At 33.0% G+C, this 19,291-nt stretch overlaps 1 protein-coding gene across 1 annotated transcript in view; it reads right to left on the bottom strand.

Annotated features, from left to right (window-relative positions):
- LOC118184304 (uncharacterized) overlaps positions 1 to 17,919 on the bottom strand; it is a 113,410-nt gene extending 95,491 nt beyond the window's left edge. Inside the window, exon 1 of the mRNA XM_085811449.1 lies at positions 17,718 to 17,919. The gene's annotated coding sequence lies outside the window, so the exon portion shown is untranslated. The remainder of the gene's footprint in view (positions 1 to 17,717) is intronic.
- Positions 17,920 to 19,291: the final 1,372 nt, after the last annotated feature.

Here is a 19,291-nt window from a genome sequence, read left to right as displayed (position 1 = left end):
AGAGACCAAAAACAAATAAAATATAAAAAACAAACACAAACTGGAATTCACACAAAATCACAAACGGCAAAATAAATCTCAAAATTCTCTTACTCTCACCTGTTCTAAACAGAAACTTCATCTACCAAAATTAGAGTCTAGGCAGTTTAGCAGTGACATTAAGAATTGCTACCCTTCTGGAGTCAATTCCAACAGATTCATAATGATAAAGACATTATGCACCCGAAATTAAATTTCAGTACCTTATTCAAGCTACTGTAAGTGGATCTAGAGCATGAAGAATTTTAGAAAGCTTTTTGCCAATAGGAGGCAACTACGACAAAGCAGTTGATGATAGCTCTTTGGAAGAGATGAAGTTTTGGAGATTTATGTTGGAAAGTTGTTAAAACCGATAATTTCGTTTCAGAAACACAGGAAAATCTCTATGACATCTCTGTATGATAAACTCGAATTTTATCTTAGAGCATTAGAGACACTACTGATAAATGCACTTTAGTACTCCTGCGGTTGAATCTTATTTTCTAGAAGACTGCCTGAAAGCATGGAATGGAAGCACTTCATCCACAACCTCAACTGATATTAAGAAGCAGTTTGATTAATTTGTTTGATTAATTTTATGTCTTTCCTTAAGGGCAAATTGAAAGGGTAAAGAGAATAAATTTTGCACGACTGGTCTAAGGATGTGAAGAAAATGTGTTTTTTGTAAAAGGAAATACCTGAGCCTAGACTGTTTTTCTGCTCAAAAGAGTTTAGCTGAAAAGCAGAGTATTTTAGATAAGATAAACAGTGTAAGAAAGATATACAGTTAACAGTGTAGTTTAGATAAACAGTGTTGTTTTGCATACATTATGGCTAGACATCCAGTTTTTAAATGCAGAGTGCTTCTGAAATGTGTATTATGAAGTAAAAAAAAGGTGTCATTTATGTGTTGATCCTCTAGATCACAGATTCCCAACCTTTTTGTCTCTAAGAGCACATTCTAGAATATCTGTCAGATAGCAGGCACCATTTACCTTTTTAAGCTGAATTTATAGTTGGACAAAGTTAATAATACATGCACATAAAAAAAGAGATTGGTTGCATTTTTCTTTGTGCTGGTATCTGTGTTGGACACAATTTCTATTTCATTAAAAATAAGAAAACTTTCACATAGAATTTTATTGAAAACTATAACATTTTTGTTGTGATTGCACAGTGGCGGGTTCATGATGCCTGTGGGCATACGGTTGGGAACTCCTGCTCTAGATGCTTAAAATAGGAAATCGGACAAGAGTGATGAAAAATGCACAAATTCTGAAATCATCATGTCTAACATCACTTACGGCCCAAAGGTGTACCTTTGGACCACGAAAATCAAGCTAGTGTCAGATAGTAAGGAAATCCTTGTTAGAGCAATACTAGATTCAGAGGCCCAAAAAATGTATATTTTAAAAGATCTGGTGAAAGAAATTGGATATGTTTCTGTGAGGAATGAAACTCTTATACACTCTTTATTTGGAAGTGGTAATTCTAAAAAGTGTGAACATACGTTACAGAATCAAATTAAGAAAGAAACCCAGAAAATAAAAAAAGGAAAGAGATCTTTGTAAAAAGGATAAAGATTTCCTTTGATTTCTATGGTACGGTAAAGATGGAAAGCTCAAACATTATCATCAGACATATCGTCTTTGGTTATTACATGCAATCCATTCTTGCTTCGGGTCAACCATACACCACTTGGAAATAAAAACTAGATGAAGTAATGCAAGGAAATGAAAAATATCTTGAAGATACTATTCAATAACTGACGCTTAGCTTCTATGTGGATAATTGCTTGACAAGTGTCAAAACTGAATCAAAGTTAAAACAATTTATTGAAGTTGCCACTCAAATTATGGCTGAAAGAAAATTCGATTTATGAAGATGGGAGTATACTAACCCATCTGAATCTACAGTAAGTCCAATAAACATTCTAGGAATGATGTGGGACAGACATTGTGATACTCTTTCCATAAACATCTGTAATCAGTTAGTATGAAGAAGTTGATATAAAAATGCATCAAGATTTTCTAAAATGACTAAATGAGCTTGAATATTTGCAATACATGAGGTGCCAAGATGGTTCCATTGTGATGGACTCAAGCACATTTCATTACATTTTTTTAGTGATGCAAGCAAACTTGCTTGTTCGACCGTAGTTTTTCTGCGAGTTGGTAATGTAAGCCCAGCTCGAGTAGAACTAGAACTGGCCGTTGCAATAAAAAGGAAACAATGACTGGCTAGGTTAGAACTTCTTCGTGCTACTAGTTCTGCTCGTCTTATTCTTCTGAGCTCTTGAAAGAATTCCAAACAGACAGCATTTTTTTCTAGACTGTATAAAAAAGAGAAGACATTTGAGGTCTATTTGTACAGAACCATGTTATAAAAATCAGGAATCTGACACCTGTCAAAATATGGATACGTGCCTGGACCTTTGAATCCTGCAGACCTGATAAGTAGGGGCTGTTTATTGCAGTAGTTATGCAAATGAAAACAGTATGAAGGTTCCAATTGGTTGTACCTTCCACCTCTTGAATGGCCAGTTAGCAATATAGAACTAGATGTCAATGAAGAAATGATTAAAGAGAAATCATGTTCTCCATGGTGAATATTTAAGTAGCTGAAACCTGCAGTGATCATTTTCCCACCTACAGTAGAAATATCAGAGTAGTGGCATGGATTCTACATTTTCTACATTACATGTCACATGAAATGAAGTTAAAAGGTAACAAGTTATAAAGAATTCAAACAAGCAGAAGTTCTGGTTTTCAAGTCCATACAGTTAAAGACTTTTTTTTTTTAAGACAAGAAGTTTCTTATTAAAATGTAGACATTTAGAGATATAGAAGGGCTTCTGAAAATAAAAACCAAACTTGTGAACAATAACGAAAAAAAGAGGTTTTCAAGTTCTTAGCTCTGTTACTTGCCTGTGGTATTGTACTGAAGATAATTCAAAAACAGCATGAAAAGCAATGCATACAGGTTCCACAACAGATTAAGTTAAAAAATAAAGTAAAAGTTTGTCATTTCTCAAAAAAGGTAAGTGTTTTATTATTCATTAGTCTTGCTTTAATTTTATTAACTGATTTGATTCTCCTGTATGGAATTTTTAATGCAGCACTATTTTGAAAATGGCTGTTTCCTTTCATTTATTAGGCTTGGTTCAAGCCTTACGACAATCAGTTGTGAGAAGAGGCAGGATTTCAGTTCTTTACTTTATAATGCCATGAGTTTTATAGGAACAAACAGTGCATTTTAAACATTACATTGAGACAAGATAGCCATGTTCTCAGCCATTCAGAAAAACACTTGGAAAATTACTCCACCCACAGCAGCATGGTAGGGTGGATAGTGGGAGCAGAAGGTAAAAATGCACAAGGAACTTCTGCATCGAGTGTTAGGAAAATCCTCCATAGATTACGAAGAGCTCAGCATAATCCTGCGTGACTGTGAGTAAGTAACAATGACCATTGACCTACATACACGATGATCCGTAGACAAAGATTTAGAAATGAGTACCTTGCTCTTTTAGTACACACTAAATGGTGTTTAAAATATTGATAACGTTGTTTTAATTGCACATAATTATGTCTGACACATCCATTGGCCTCTTGGGAAAATCTTAGAAGTTTATCCTGGAAAAGAGTTTTCCAAGAATTGGCAGAGTAAGTACGTCCAGGGGTGAGAGGATATGTATGTCCTTTTCAAAAATTTTATTCATTAGAAGTGTCGGTGAAAGTTGATGTTGATGTCTTGAAAGCTTGTAGAAAAAGTAAGTTGCCTGTTGAAGTTATTCTCGACGCTTCCATTGAGAATATTGATACTGCTGAAGTGAAGCACCCTCCCAAACGTAGATCAGGAAGAACCATAAGAATTCCTCATCAAATAGACTAGTGAAATTTGTTTTTTGTTTTTTTTATTAACGTGGTTAATTGATTATGATATAAGTTTTATAATCATAATTCACAATCATTAGGTTTTAAAATCATTGGGATTCAAACTACAGATTTCCTAAACATTAAGAAACCACTAAGCGGATAACCACTTAGACCACGAAAATGCAAACAAAGGAAAATAACTCCTTACAAACATGACTAAAAATTTCATTGCTTGTATCTAAACGATACATTCAATAACTGGCACAATCAATAGAAAGTAATGAGTTAACATATGTTTTGATATTTTAAGTACACAAATACCTTTCTTACAATTAAACAAAGCAAACATATTAAAACTAATCTTCAACTTCCCAGTCAGATAACTACATATCTTTGTATCTGTTTATGTGAAGAATGATTTATACCATTAAACTTCTGTCAGAATGATTGGTGCAAGTTTGGTGACATCTCTGCCAGCTTTCACATTCAGAGAGATTTCATAAATAGAATAAGATATTTAACTTTCATGTTTAAGGTATACAAAATATGTCAGCTTTTATGTCTGAAATGTATTCCCCCCCTAAAATCTTACATAATTTTAAGTATAGGCTCTTGATATTCACATTGGTTACAAATAAGACTGTTTTTATAATTTTAGACTGGAAATTTCTTCTATTCATTTGGCTTTCCTACCATTAATACCAATTTCATAAACTACCTTCAATTTCTGCACATCCTGAATTCAGAATTTTCCAAGCTCTCTCAACAGTTGGGGTGTTACTGTATATAACTTTTGAGGGGAAAAATGATTCATTACAGTAAACCAGGTGTGTTATTTAGCCCCTTCCTGTATGCCAAACATTTGCACATTGCATGCATTTGCTACAGCAATTACTTATATTCAATGATTTTGGTAAGGTGATTAATATGAGTTATCTCGCAGCTCAAGATTGCCAACTATGATTATGAACTTTAGCTGTGGAAACACTTCTAATGATCTTTGAGATGATAATCTACAAGACATAGCCAAATTGTGGCTCTTCTTGACCAAGATCAAAGCTACTTTCTGGCCCTTTAAATGTGGATCAAATAATAACAAACGATGGTTTTATTTTGGAAATATCATTGGCACATTACATTTTTTTAACAATCAGTAATTTCAGTTTTTTTAAGTTATTTTAAATATACAGGAATTTTAGACTATTTCACACTTTGCGTGGGAATCGGGAAGAGAACTCTGAATCTTAGCACTTACATTTTAAACAATTAACAATCCTTACTCTATTAACATTTCTTTATACAAAATAACAAAACAATACAATAACCATTATATTATGAAAGATTTTACTCAATACCCAACCACTTCAAGTATTTTTTATAATATTCTCCTTTTTCATCAAATGGCTGAATTCAGCAACATTACATTTCATGAATATCATAAGATTTCAGGGTGTTGGCATTAAGTTTTCCAATCTTAACATATAGTTTACTAAATATTAGTTCTGTTGCTGCAGAACTCTCAGCAAGCATAACTCTGTTTGAAAGCAACACAGTTTGTAAAGTTAACATCAGAAATTTAAATGCCAAATTTGGAAGGGGTACTAATGAGGATATGGGAAAGAAGATGGTGGTGGAAAAATAAATTACTTTCAAAAGTCACCAATTTGGGCAAACATATCATTGTTGTAGAGAATGCTGAGAATTACACAAATGAATAACAAAGAAGAAATTTCAGTGCAACACCACTTTAATGCAGCAAATAAATTGCCCCAAAGGGTTATAGAAATGATATTTCAGAGCAATAAAACATTTTCAGATAATACCTAGATATCTTTCAATGTCACTACCCTTCTTATGGACCACACACTGCATCCTATACACAACATTCTCCAAAGTTGAACATAACAGGTTACCAGGAGTACTCAGTACAACTTGGTTGTTCTTTAAAATTGTCAAGGTCAAGACCCCACAAGACAGACTTTGGATTTCAAACAACCCCACAGGAAAAAGGCACATGGAGTTAGATTCAAAGAGCGAGGTGGCCATGCAAGTGCAAAAAAGTGACTTATGACCATTTCTTCTGCAAAAATGATGGCACAACAGCTGCTGTACCAATGTGCAGTGGTACTCTATCCTGTATTAACATTACCTGATACAGCAATTGTCTCTGCTGTAGTTGTGACATGAAAATACTAGTCAGCATATCATACCTTTGAATGGTTATTGTACAGTCTTTGGTCCCGTCAGAGCAGTGGCGTAGCTAGGGTGGGGCAAGGGGGGACATCTGTCCCCGGGTGCAGCATTCAGGGGGCGCCAAATTGATGTTACGAAATTTTAGAATGAAATTTTTCCGTTCTTGGCACAGAGAAAGGGGTGCAAAATCTTCAGTTTTCCCCGGGCGCTGAAAACCCTAGCTACGCCTTTGCGTCAGAGTAATATTCTAAAAAACGAATAATCCAATGATAATATCTGCAAAGCTATATATAGAAAATACAATATATATGTAAAATACAAAATCGACACTTCAAATAATAAATTAATAGTCCCCTTAACTTTTGTTTCATTCTAAAAATAACAGCAAAAAATTTTTCTCCCTGCAGTTCTGATGTGTACTTACCAATGAAATCTGAACCCAAAATATTGTACATTAAACTGTACTTAAACTGATCATGGAATTTGGTATTAAGTACTTCAAGTATGTTGGAAGCCATATCCATTCCAATGTGTTTAACTTCATGTTCAATAACAAAAGCATGTAATCACACAATCTATCCCAGACAGACCTGCGAGATTCTGCTCGAACCAATGTTATGATGACAAGTCTAACAACTACCGCCCTCAGACTTCAACATCAAGAGAGGTAGAATAGCATTTCTGTTGACAATCACAAAACTCCAACATCAATTTTACCACTATAGAACCAAATTAGCTGCCCCCAAACTTTTCTTACTTGAAAAATATTTTTTTTTAATATTCTTTTAGACACTTTTCCATGTTTTTGTATTTTATATGCTGCATGATTTTTCTTTTATAAAATAATTCTGTTTAAATACATATAATAAATATTGTAGTTTCTTATGAAGTTACACTTAAGCAGTTTACAAACTTATGTAACATTTGAGCTATCTACAAATTTACCGAATGCATTGCTTACATAACTCAAAAGCATGTAAAAATTCCCAGAGTTTCTTCATAGTGATTTTGCCCTTCAATGTTAGCTAGCCTTTGATGTTTTCAGTAATGCAAACTTTATCCTTTACTATCATATTCAGTATTGAAATATCTGATTTAACAGATCTTAATAGATTTAGTATTACACATGAAGATGAAATCCAAGTCTCTCTTCTGAATGAAGATCATGCATTTCCTCACACCTTCACAATGATGTAACAGCTGAAGTATCCAAGTCTTCACTTGTTATCTACCTATGTTATGACTGGTTCACTCGTTTAAGGTAAAAACTAATTTATGATATTGTATCTTTCTTCTCCCTAACTAATTTTTCTTTTTCTTTTGGAAATATCTTTAAGTAATACAGTAGACGCTCGTTTTTACGAACTCGCAGGGACTACGAAAACAATTCGTTAAATCGAGAGTTCGTAATTTAGAAAGGCATCGGAAATTGTTAGTATTTCACATTTTAATCTTTTCGAGACAGGTTAGTGATACTATTCCATGCTTTTATTTATGTATTAGGAATTATTTTTAATAGTATCACTACTTAATAAATGATATCCATTCTATTAAACAAACAAGAAATATAAAATATTTGTAAAACGTACCTTTATTAAGTCATTGAGCAACAAAATAATCACTTATCATCTTTGTCTGTTTTAAAACAACAGATTGTACAATGCAAGACTCCATCTTCTCTATATTTGTTAGCATTTCACAATTATCACTGGCCTCAAAAAATCGTCTAAGTTCTGACAAGTATTCAGCAGCTTGTTTTAAAGTCGGTCTTGGTGTTACTTCATTTTCTTCTTCTTCTGGATCTGAAAGTCTCTCATTCTCGTTGATTATGCTGCTAATAATATCGTGATCCAATATTTCCTCTGTGCAGATGACATTAGAATCCACATTTAAAAAATCCTCGAATGAAAGTTCTGGCAACTGTGGATTTCTACGGCGAAGTTCATGCATGAGAACCTCATCTTCGTCGTGAGATCTATTGTCATGGATTTCTTCAGTTACATCTGTTTCTTTAATAAAACCTGCATGTCGAAAGGCTTTAGAAATTGTTTCATCTAAAACATCATTCCATGCACTGATTGATAAATGCATTGCACCAAGAATATCAATCTGATAAGGTTGTTCCCTTTCCAAGCCAAGGATTACTCTTTGCAAGAGCACTGTCTTATATTTTCGCTTGAAACTATTGATTATCCCCTGATCCATTGGCTGTAAAACCGCAGTTGCATTTGGTGGGAGATATCCCACGCGGATTGCCTGAAGCTCAGTGACTTCCATGTGTGCAGTACAATTGTCCACGATTAGGAGAACTTTGCGCTTCTCTGCTGAAAAACGGTTATCTAAATCTCTCAACCATTTTTCGTAGATGTTGCCAGTCATCCAGGCCTTATTATTAGCATAATATGCAGCAGGAATCTTCTGAACATTTTTGAAACACCTTGGTATCAGATATTTTCCAATAAAGAGCAGAGGCAATTTTTGTGACCCAGTCATGTTGGCTGCAATCAAAACTGCAAGTCTCTCTTTAGCTTTATTACCTCCAACACATTTATCTCCTTTGTAAGCTAATGTTCTTTCGGGCAAAATCTTAAAAAACAAAGCCGTTTCGTACGCATTAAAAACGTCAGCTGCAGCGTATTCAGAAAGAAGCAATTTCAACTTTTCTTCTTTCCATTCATTTGCTGATGACGTGTCTACTGCTGCACTTTCACCACACACTTTCCGGAAACTCAAACCATTCCGAAATTTAAATTTCTGTAACCAACCATCCGATGCTTTAAAATCTTTGATGTTTAATTTGGAAGCAAAAAAGTGTGCTTGTTCTTTAAGTACATTTCCATCAATTGGAATGTTTAAGCTTCTTATCTTTCGAAACCAAACAAGCAAAGCCCTTTCCAAATTTGGGTGTTTTGATTCTCGAAAATATTTTCGAGAGGAGGGTCCACATTCATCGTTTCCGTTTTTATCGTTTCCGTTCATCGTCTCCAAAGATCTTCTCTCTTGCCTTTAAAATCGTCGATAAACTATTTTTAGGAATTCCATATTTCTGAGCAATTTGTGTCTTGCTTAATATTTTTTCGTCAACTTCTCTTAAAATCTTCTTCTTTATTTCAACCGCTAAACAAATTCGTTTCTTCATTTGCGACATAGCTCTAAGAATCTTACTTAACAAAAACTGGCCCAATCTCCCTCTCGACTAACGAGACTTCACTGATTGAGTTGTCCAGATCAAATGACTATGACATTACAAAAAGCAACAACTCTCTTTTAGAAGCAACCCAAACCCCTTTAACACGAATGGTCTTACCCCCACCCAACAACATCAAGCCGATGCTCTTCTGAGAGCCTCCCACAACAAACAACACCATAAATTTGTCCTAATTCCCCCTCTTCTCCGCCCCCTCCTTCCTTACTGTACTTCTTCGAATGTTTTGCACTTGCTGCCTCAAAATAGTTGGAGATTTTATTTGACCTTCACACTTTGTCCCAATGAAACACGCAGAAGTATAAAAACTGAGTTCGCAAAAAAGATATTTTCCTGATTTGTAGTTCGTAAATAAGAGCGCAAAATTACATTACATCTATGGGAGTGTATTCGGGACCATTCGCTAGTTCGTCAAATCGAGAGTGTTCGTAAAAAAGAGGTTCGTAAAAATGAACGTCTACTGTAGTTAACATATCTATTACTAATTGACTTACCAGTTATTAGTACTGATTTTATTATTTGAATTATCAGTTTCGCTTCTAGCTTAACTAGTCTGGGATATGCATTGCTGTACTAAATCTGACAATTAAACATACATATCTGGTATGACCAATGTACTTTTGGTTCTTGAAAACAATGTCTTAATCAAAATTACTTGCATCAATATTTAACCTGTTCAGTGCCGTGTTTTAACTCTGAATGTTAACCACACTGAGCTGAGTTTTTCTCCAAGTTAAGCCAAACGTGCATCACGGCTTTGGAAAAAAAAATTGTTAACTCTAAGTTAACTCGAGAGGGGCACTCAACAGGTTAATGCACAAATGGTACTAGGGAAAAGTTAGGAAAAAAATATCTGATGTTTCAGTAAAACACTGAAGAAACATTTCCTGCATTACAATCTGCTTTGTTCAGTTCATTACATTCAGTTGTCTCTGTTGATGTACACACAGATATAAACAAATCAAACTACTTTAGGCAATTTTTTTTCAAATACATGTTAGGTTTATTATCATATTTCAAATAAATAAAATACAGAAGTAACATTTCTCAGGAGCTTGAAACTCATACAATTACAATTAACATAATGTTTTGATCTCACAACAGTTTGTAATGTTAGATTACCAAATCAGTTTGAAAATCAAAAAAGGCTGAAGAGAAAGTATGAAAAACTCATATTCAGTTTCATTAAAGTCATGAAGTTGGAATGATTTTGTACTCTAAAATAGAAAATGTTTTTAAAGATTCATAAGCTTTCATTATCACCATACTCCAAGAAATTTCTATACTTCCTGCAACTTTGTGAAATGCTTCATTAAAGAAATGTTTCAATTATTTCAGCTGATGAAATAATCTAGCAAGTGATAAATCTAATTGAATGTTTAAAATTAAGTACACCAGCATGTGTATTATCAAAACAAAAGGTATAATGCACAATTTGAAGCTGGCAGAAATATGCTCTTCAAATGTCCAAAAATCAAACAAATGTTCTACATTGAGGCAGCACAAAAGTAAAGGTGCCCAAAACAAGCGACTGACCTAGTCACATGATTGGTACGAATAAAACTGGCTGTATTTTTTAGACAAAAGTTTTTTGACCGCTTCGAAAAAAAACAACATAAAAATTCATTTGTTGCACTAAAATAAAATGAAAAGAGTAATGTTCTGAATTGTTTTATCTCATTAAATTCTGAAATGTTGAAGATGATTTTATGAAGTACATCAAATATCATGAACTGAAGATGAGGAAATATTAAAGTTAAATAAAATAAACAAAAATAAATAAAATTGTAAACTAAATTACTCAATTAACTTTTTACTAAAGACCAACAACAAAGATAAAACATAAAACATTTCCGTATAAAAATATATTTACGGGTACCCCTAGGCGATTTTTGGCGGTACATGGATACCGAGTTTGTGCAATTCTTCGACTTGTTATTTTGGCTTTCTTTGACTTGTTATTTTGGCTTGTGTAGCGATCTCCGCTACACAAAGCCAAAATAACAAGACAAAGAATTGCACAAATACGTTATCCATGTACACAACAACCTCTTTCACTTAAAAAAAAAAATCAGAGAATTGCACAAACTTGGCATTGCACACTCCCTTGACTTTAATTATGTACACATGGACCTATATTCACTTAAAAAAATATCAGAGAATCATATACCTTTAGTCAAACAAAATTCCTTAACAGCATCCAAAAACTTCCTAAAATTATCTGAACTAGAACCTGTATACTGGCGTAGCCACATAAATTCACAAAATAAGAGTAAAAAATATCCTCCATAGCGCCGTTTATCATCCGACGTTCGACCATACACATTTCCTTCCTACAAACAGGACACTTAATAATGGCTTCTAAGTAAATCTTCATTTACACACCAGTCAAGTAATGATGCCCTTTCTTTCCACATCGTACAGAAACTTCACAAAATTCTTACGACATTCAGCCATTTTACCGTCTAAACCACAAAACAAGCAATATCATGACCAACATACCTAACCACATATCATGACCAGCATCCTAACCAACATACACACAAGCTCTTACGAATTTACCGCAATCATGCAATCAATTACGTCATAATAGGGTTTCCATAACATTCAACTACTCATGCTACCATAAATAGAACAACAACTTGGTGATACATGAAACAACAACTTCGTGATAATACAAAGGGTACCCTTCTCTCTACTCTAACCAACACTTCCAAGAGTATTATGAAAACAAAGAATATTGGATGCCTAAAATTCCAAATAGCATTTTAAAAGATAAAGAATGCAAAGTTCTGATAAATGAGCAAGAGATGAGTAAGAGAAGTGCATACAACTATTTTCTCAAACAAAAATACAGTAAATATGGAAAATAATAGAGGATTTTTTTAAATTTTACACTCGCATAACTTAAAATATATAACTAAAAGAAAACGACAAAATTTTTCTGCAGTATTTTTAAATATGTTATTTTCTGAATATTTCAGATACACTTTATTTTCAAAGTAAATAACTAGTATTATCAAAACTAACTGCAAACTCGTATATCAAATAAGTTAAAAGAAAGACGGATAAGAGAATACAGTTTGAGATTTCTATCAACAGATGTATATATATCGGCATATACATAATGTCACTTAACAAAAAAAATTCACTAGTTTAATATATACAGAAAATCAACCAAAATGAAGGGAAAGTTTCTCGCCAGAAAACTTGCCAAGCAATAGCTTTAAAAACACTTTCTGGCCAAATTCTTAACCAAATAGGTAAGATTATTTTTTTTTTTTTTTAAAGGAGAGCATATAAAGGCTATCTAATTATACTTCATGATATCATTTTTAATTAACAGAAGCCAAACCAAACTATGAATCTCAAACTTGTCTATCTCTACGATCAAACAAGGCTACGGTTGACAGATTTTAGAAGCCTACATTGTACATAAATGTTACAGCCACAGGTGTCTACGCTTTCATTGAGATTTGAGCTTTGACTAAATGATATAGATAGTTATCCTCTTTTACTCACCATAAATCCACAGCATAATTCTTAATCAAAGAAGATTTTCAGATATTTCCTACATAAAAGTTTAAGGCATAGTACAATCTATAACTAAAAGGAATTGAAGAAAGAAGTTTCCCTATCATTATATCATTAATAATAGCAATTCTTAGGGAAGATGGCTCTTCAAGGATGTTACTGCCAAACTAAAAATTCATGACTTAAAAATAATACATATGAAATTGAAGCCAATCATGGTAAAATACATACACAAAAGCTACCTGCCTAAGAGGAGGGACGCTTTTGTGAAGGAAAGTCGAAGTGAAATTGATTTGTATTCACGTATCAGCAAACGATGAAAACCTCCATGTAGTTAAGACATTTGCTGAGACTTCAGCCCCTGTCACATTACCGGGGTTCTTTTTTATATCATCCATTCGTCCATCGGTGAGCACAAAAGAAACTAAAGAAAGGTTATTTCATTACAGCAGATAATTTAGGATCTAGTTGCCCAGTGGATAATATAATACCTCAGCAAAACTAATTCCTAAACTACTTCCTTATTATACACATGAGAAAAGCATACGATACTTATACCTAAATTACATAAGAGAAAAAGCATAACAATTCTATAAGGCCAGTCCATTTAAGTACAAGGAATTAGAATTCAAACTAAATGAATTTAGGATATTCTATATTCTCCACAGCAAAACTGTCTTGCAACAAGCTTTCAGTTACTTGAAAACATTCAAAGATATTTCAAACAATACACAAAGATCTTATCTTATCAACAATCATAATTACATAAAGCATTTGAAAAAGCAAAAAAAAAAAAAAAAAAAATTAACACCCTTGGCTCCATTTTAGCACAAAATTTTTGATATTGGGTGCATAGTTCATATTTCATGAATTTTATAAGGGAATAATTTTGTACTGTAAAGACAGTTAATTCTCAGTTGAAGCAGATGTTTAGTGATACTATTAACAAGTTAAAAAATCAAAATATGAAATCACCAGAGCCTGAGCTAGACTTTTGCCACCAGGTACAAATTATCTGACAACAAAATTCTGCTGCCTGGTTCCTACTTAAATTCTAAAAATTTTTATGCCCATAATTGTGCCGCCCAGAGCGCTGCACATGCCGAGATAACAGCCCTGAAAATCACACATCTAATGCAAAAGAAACAGAAGAAAAAACTGGAATTCCTTTACTACTGTATAGCACTTGAGATGTACTTGCCTTTCTAACAACATTTCTAACAAAATCTTCTTAAACCCCTTGGCTTCAAAGAACCAACAAGTTTATCTGCATAGGAATGATATCTTCAAGCAAAAACTTGTTAAGAAAAACTGGCTTATATTTGAAGTGCACACAAGTCAAAGTACTGAAAGCCCCACAAGGTCATCCTATTTTGCTATTAGGATTTAAACCCAGTATCAGTACTTTGGGCGATAAAAGTATATTTACAGGTACCCCTTGCCGAAACTTGGCGATTTTTGACGGTACATGGATACCAAGTTTATGCAATTCTTTGACTTGTTATTTTGGCTTGAGTAGTGGCAATTTATTCACCGCTTCACAAAGCCAAAATAACAAGACAAAGAATTGCACAAACTCGGTATCCATGTACACATCGACCTATTTTCACTTTAAAAAAAAATCCCAGAATTACACACTCCCTTGATTTTACCCATGTACACACTGACCTGTTTTCACTTAAAAAAAAACATCAGAAAATTGCACAAACTAGGCATTGCACATTCTCTTGACTTTGTCCATGTACACATCGAACTATATTCACTTGAAAAGTTGAAGGAGCAGCCAACAAAAAATATATATATAATCTCAATAAACTACATTTTAAATCAAACAATGAAATAACATAAAAAACTTAATTCATCTTTGCACTACACAAGGGAAATATCCACTTACCTTATTTACGAGTTAATACGTCTTCACTCAAACAAAATTCCTTAACAGCATCCAAAAACTTCCTAAAATTATCTGAATCTGTATACTGGCGTCGGCACATAAATTCACAAAATAAGAGTAAAAAATATCCTCCGTAACAGCGTTCGACCGTACGCATTTCCAACGGTTGACCACACACATTTCCTTCCTACAAACAGGACACCTAATAATGGCTACTAAGTAAACCTTCATTTACACACCAGTCAAGTAATGCTTTTTTCACCTTTCTTTCCAAATCATACAGAAACTTCAAATTAATCTTACCACATTCAGCCATTTTACCGTCTAAACGACAAAACAAGCAATATACTTCCTAACCAACACACACACCACAAGCCCTTATGAAGTTACTGCAATCATGCAACCGATTACATCATAATAGAGTTTCCATACCATTCAACTATTCAAGCTACCATAAATGAAACATCAACTTCGCGATAATACAATGGGTATCCTTCTTTCTACTCTAACCCTTTGGCTTTTAGATATTCAATTACTCTAAAGACCTACAACAATGAAGGCATAAGTTGCAGTGATCACACGATCTCTCCGTTAAGTTTAATTTCTTTTGAATAAAAAGATTACATCTTCTTCATAAATAATAAATATGTAGTTTCATGCTGATTAAGTCAATATAAAAAAAAATGTATATAGTTTTCAAATACAGAAATCGTCACTTTTAATCCAAAGTTGCACAGACTTTCTAGAAATATTTTTTTTAGGAAAAACCAGTTCTAACAAAAATTCATATAGAGAAATAATGAAATACACCGAATAGTTGCCACATTTTCAAATGAATTTTATTTTCTGAGGTGCTATTCAATATTTACTATGCTCTCAAATATACAGATCACTTTTAGAAGTGGTTGTTTTAAACAGCTGCTCACAATGACATGATTCAGAATGTATTTACAGTTTGTTTTCATCTGTTCTTTGCAAATACAATTACTTCATGCATTTCAACCAATATAAAAATTAAAATTTTAATGTGACAGGGGTTACAACTGATTAGAGAATAATCTCAAACAGCAGTTTTCTTAGAAAGTTCTTGCTTGCATTTAAGGTTGCAGTTGGCGGCAGAGAATTAAGGGCCAGGAAAATTTTCAGATTTTTGGAGGGCCTTACGCAGAGCAACTCAGCTTGCATTTATACACATTAGGGACGAATTTCTTGAAACCACTTATTTTGAACAGAATTAATCCACTGTACACAAGCAACATTTAACATAAGACACTCTGTCTGGTATGATAGTTTACAAAGCCACTCTCATACCATTCAGCCCATAATAGAGATGGGACACCTGTTTGTAGCTCTATACTTTAAGCCATACTACTCGGCATTTTTACCTGGCTGCATATTTTCTCGGCAGCAGATGATCTATGTTTGATATGGCTTTTTTCCTTGTAATAACTGTCTTTATAACCATTACTCGCATTACAGTTTTAATAAAAGAAATTAGCCAAAATATGGCAATATGGTTCAGGAAATGCATGGTGGACTTTTAGAAGTAAAGCACCAAGATGACCAGAGTTGTAGCTAGGATTTTCAATGCCTAGGTACAACTGAAGATTCCGTGCCCCCTACTGCTTGCCAAGAATGGAAAACATTTAATTATAAAATTTTGTAACATTAATTTGGAGTCCCCCTATCCCTTTTTGACCTCTCTAGCTATGCCACTGAAGACGGCTATATAACTATTCCCAAAGAAAGCTAAATAAGGAAATACCTATCGCAAAAAAAAATTAATTAATTATGTGGATACATTTCAGATACTGAAAAAAAACATGATGAGCCAATTTCAGTTCACTGATTTTAATTAACTATCCTATTTTAATTAACTATCCATTATCTAAGTTCACTGATTTTAATTAACTATCCATTCAATTCAGGTAGAAGAAACTTCATAAAATTACAAAAAGGTAAGGTCAAGCAAAACTCTTTTCACAATAAGTATTGTAACTATTTTAAAATACATTACTATTTCTTTGCATACTTATTTGCTGTTAAAATGGCACTAGATTAAAAACATCTGTACATTGTTACGATGTGGAAAAATATTTTGCCAGATTAGTTTAAGAGGTACATTTAGTTAGTTTAAAAGGCCTGATAAATTTAAGAGGTACATACATCTTTTATTTCTAAAGAAGTACCACAGAACAATATTTTAAATATCTGATATTCCTTCTCCTTAAATTATTGTATAATTTTATATGGTACTTTATTCCCACACAAATATTTTGTTTAATGCTGATATCAGAAACAGCAGTGCAAGAGTAAGTATTAGATCATCAAATAAGCATTTTGCTTAATTCAAAAGCAAGAACTGAAATTCATTGAATGAACTCATTTCTCACTTCATATAGTTCTCATTTTGCAAGACATTTGTTCTTCATGTAAACATAAAATTGACAGGCACTTCTCCATAAGCAAACAACACAGTGTATGTTCTGATATCTACAGTTAATGAAATGCATTACTGAACAGACATAAATACAAATGATTTTAGCAATACAGGTAATTCCAACATATACGAATATTCCGATTAACAGAGTGAAACTGTGTTTGTAGGATAAGCTAAGTTAACCAAGCAAAGTCGAGGACATAAAGGCTTTTTTTCTGCTGGTTAACTGAAAAAAAAAAAAAAAAAAAAAAAAAAATTCTGTATTATATACTTTTACTTTCAAAAACTTTCACACTGCTAACTTGGAAGGAAGTAAGCGCAAACGACCTTCGCAAGCAAGACTATTACAGCAAGCGATTGGGAATAAGGAAAAAAAATCCTCCCCTTTATTTATTCCTAATCTAAACAAAAGTAATTAATGTTTATATAACTCGTTATCAGCTATCGCTTCATGATCTCATATACATGCAGTACACAGTGAAGTGCACCATATGATAAACAGGTGATATCAACACATCATATATACACGAAACATTACTGCAAAATACGACATACCTTTGAGGCGAGCGTTGATATTATTACGCAAGGACACCCTACCACCCACTGAAAACACCCACCCTGTAGAAGTACGGGCATTGCGTCAATATATCACGTGACACACAAGTCCCTGGGTTCAACTACAACCTCCAGACAAGGAGGGAATGTTAGTTTCCGGTAAGCAAATTCAAACACTTCGGCATAGTGTTATTTTTTATTATTTCTTTTTACGTTTGTTTTGCTATTAAAATGATGCCAAATCAAAACAATAAATTAAGAAGATTTGGAAAGTATTATTCAGAGATCTGCCCAGTCCTCGAAGAAGGATAGCAAATAGTAGTTCTTCTTAACAGTAAATAATTTTTTTTGCGTCTTTATACTAGATTATCTTCGGAAACATTATACTCGCTTTAATGCAGTAACCAATTAAAACACAGAATGGAAATGAAATGCAATTTGAAAATCGGTAAAATGTGAATACGTTATTTTAAACATAATACAGTAAGTATTTAAAGTAAATATTTCTGGCAGTATCTAAATAATGAAGTTTCAAAATTGGCTGGACTTAGGTAATAATCGTTATATAATATCTATAACTAACAGCTGGGAGAAATGGTGCTTAATCGTAAGGGGAGGAACATCCGGGCGTAGATTTTTAAGTAAATTCTTGGGAAGAAAAGGGAATTAAAATTTAAATTTGATATCTCTTTTTGATGCCTTCATTACTTATAAATATATATGCATATATATAACAAATGCATATTAGAAAAGCTAGTTAGAATTAAAAGAACATGAAATGGAAAGAAAGCTTTGAAAGAGAAATTAAGATTCTCTCGATTTCGACCTGCTCACTGCCAGTGAAAAAAAAAGGTAAAATGAAGTGTGCCTAAAAGCTAAAATGTAGTGATTTCATATTTATATATCGACAGTATTTTAATCAAGATTTTGAATTTTATATTTTAGTTTTACATGTAAATATGCTCCAAAAACATTTAAAAACACTAGATGTCTTACAATTTCACGAAACAAGAAATTTTAGAATTTCTTATTTTGTAACATAAAGAAGTATTTACGAATTCTTATTTGAAATATTAATGTTACACTCATTTTGTAACATTAATATTTCAAATAAGAATTCGTAAATACTTCTTTATGTTACAAAAATTTTCTTTTGTTTCTGTATGATATTTCAGTGTATTTACTATCATCACTTATTTGTAGCCAAAGAATTTCTAGCCAAAAGTTAGTTTGCTATCAGATCCTAAAAGATCACATTCCTTGCTCACATAAAGTGGTACGCTGAGCTTTCAAAGTAAATGCAATGGTAATGATTCCAAATTTATTAATTTCATTAAGCTATTATGATCTTTCTTGTCCTCCAAAAACCTTATTTTGCTTATTTAAAATTTGCAGATGGAAGCTACAATCAGACAATCTCGACATTATCTCTAATAATCTACAAGCTTCATCCTTGATTATACTGTTTACTTCTTTTCTTCTTCATAAAAGTCCACAATATATTCAGGGCATTCTCCGATTTTAGTAACTCAGCTGATTTTTTATTTTATGCCTTGTATGTATCTGACAGGTGA

Source organism: Stegodyphus dumicola, chromosome 2 (assembly GCF_044657685.1).
Source record: "Stegodyphus dumicola isolate Sdum_Otavi_A_Nest chromosome 2, ASM4465768v1".
Lineage (NCBI taxonomy): Eukaryota > Metazoa > Arthropoda > Arachnida > Araneae > Eresidae > Stegodyphus > Stegodyphus dumicola.
The sequence above is the reverse complement of the archived record's forward strand: the minus strand, read 5'-3'. Positions and strand labels throughout refer to the sequence as shown.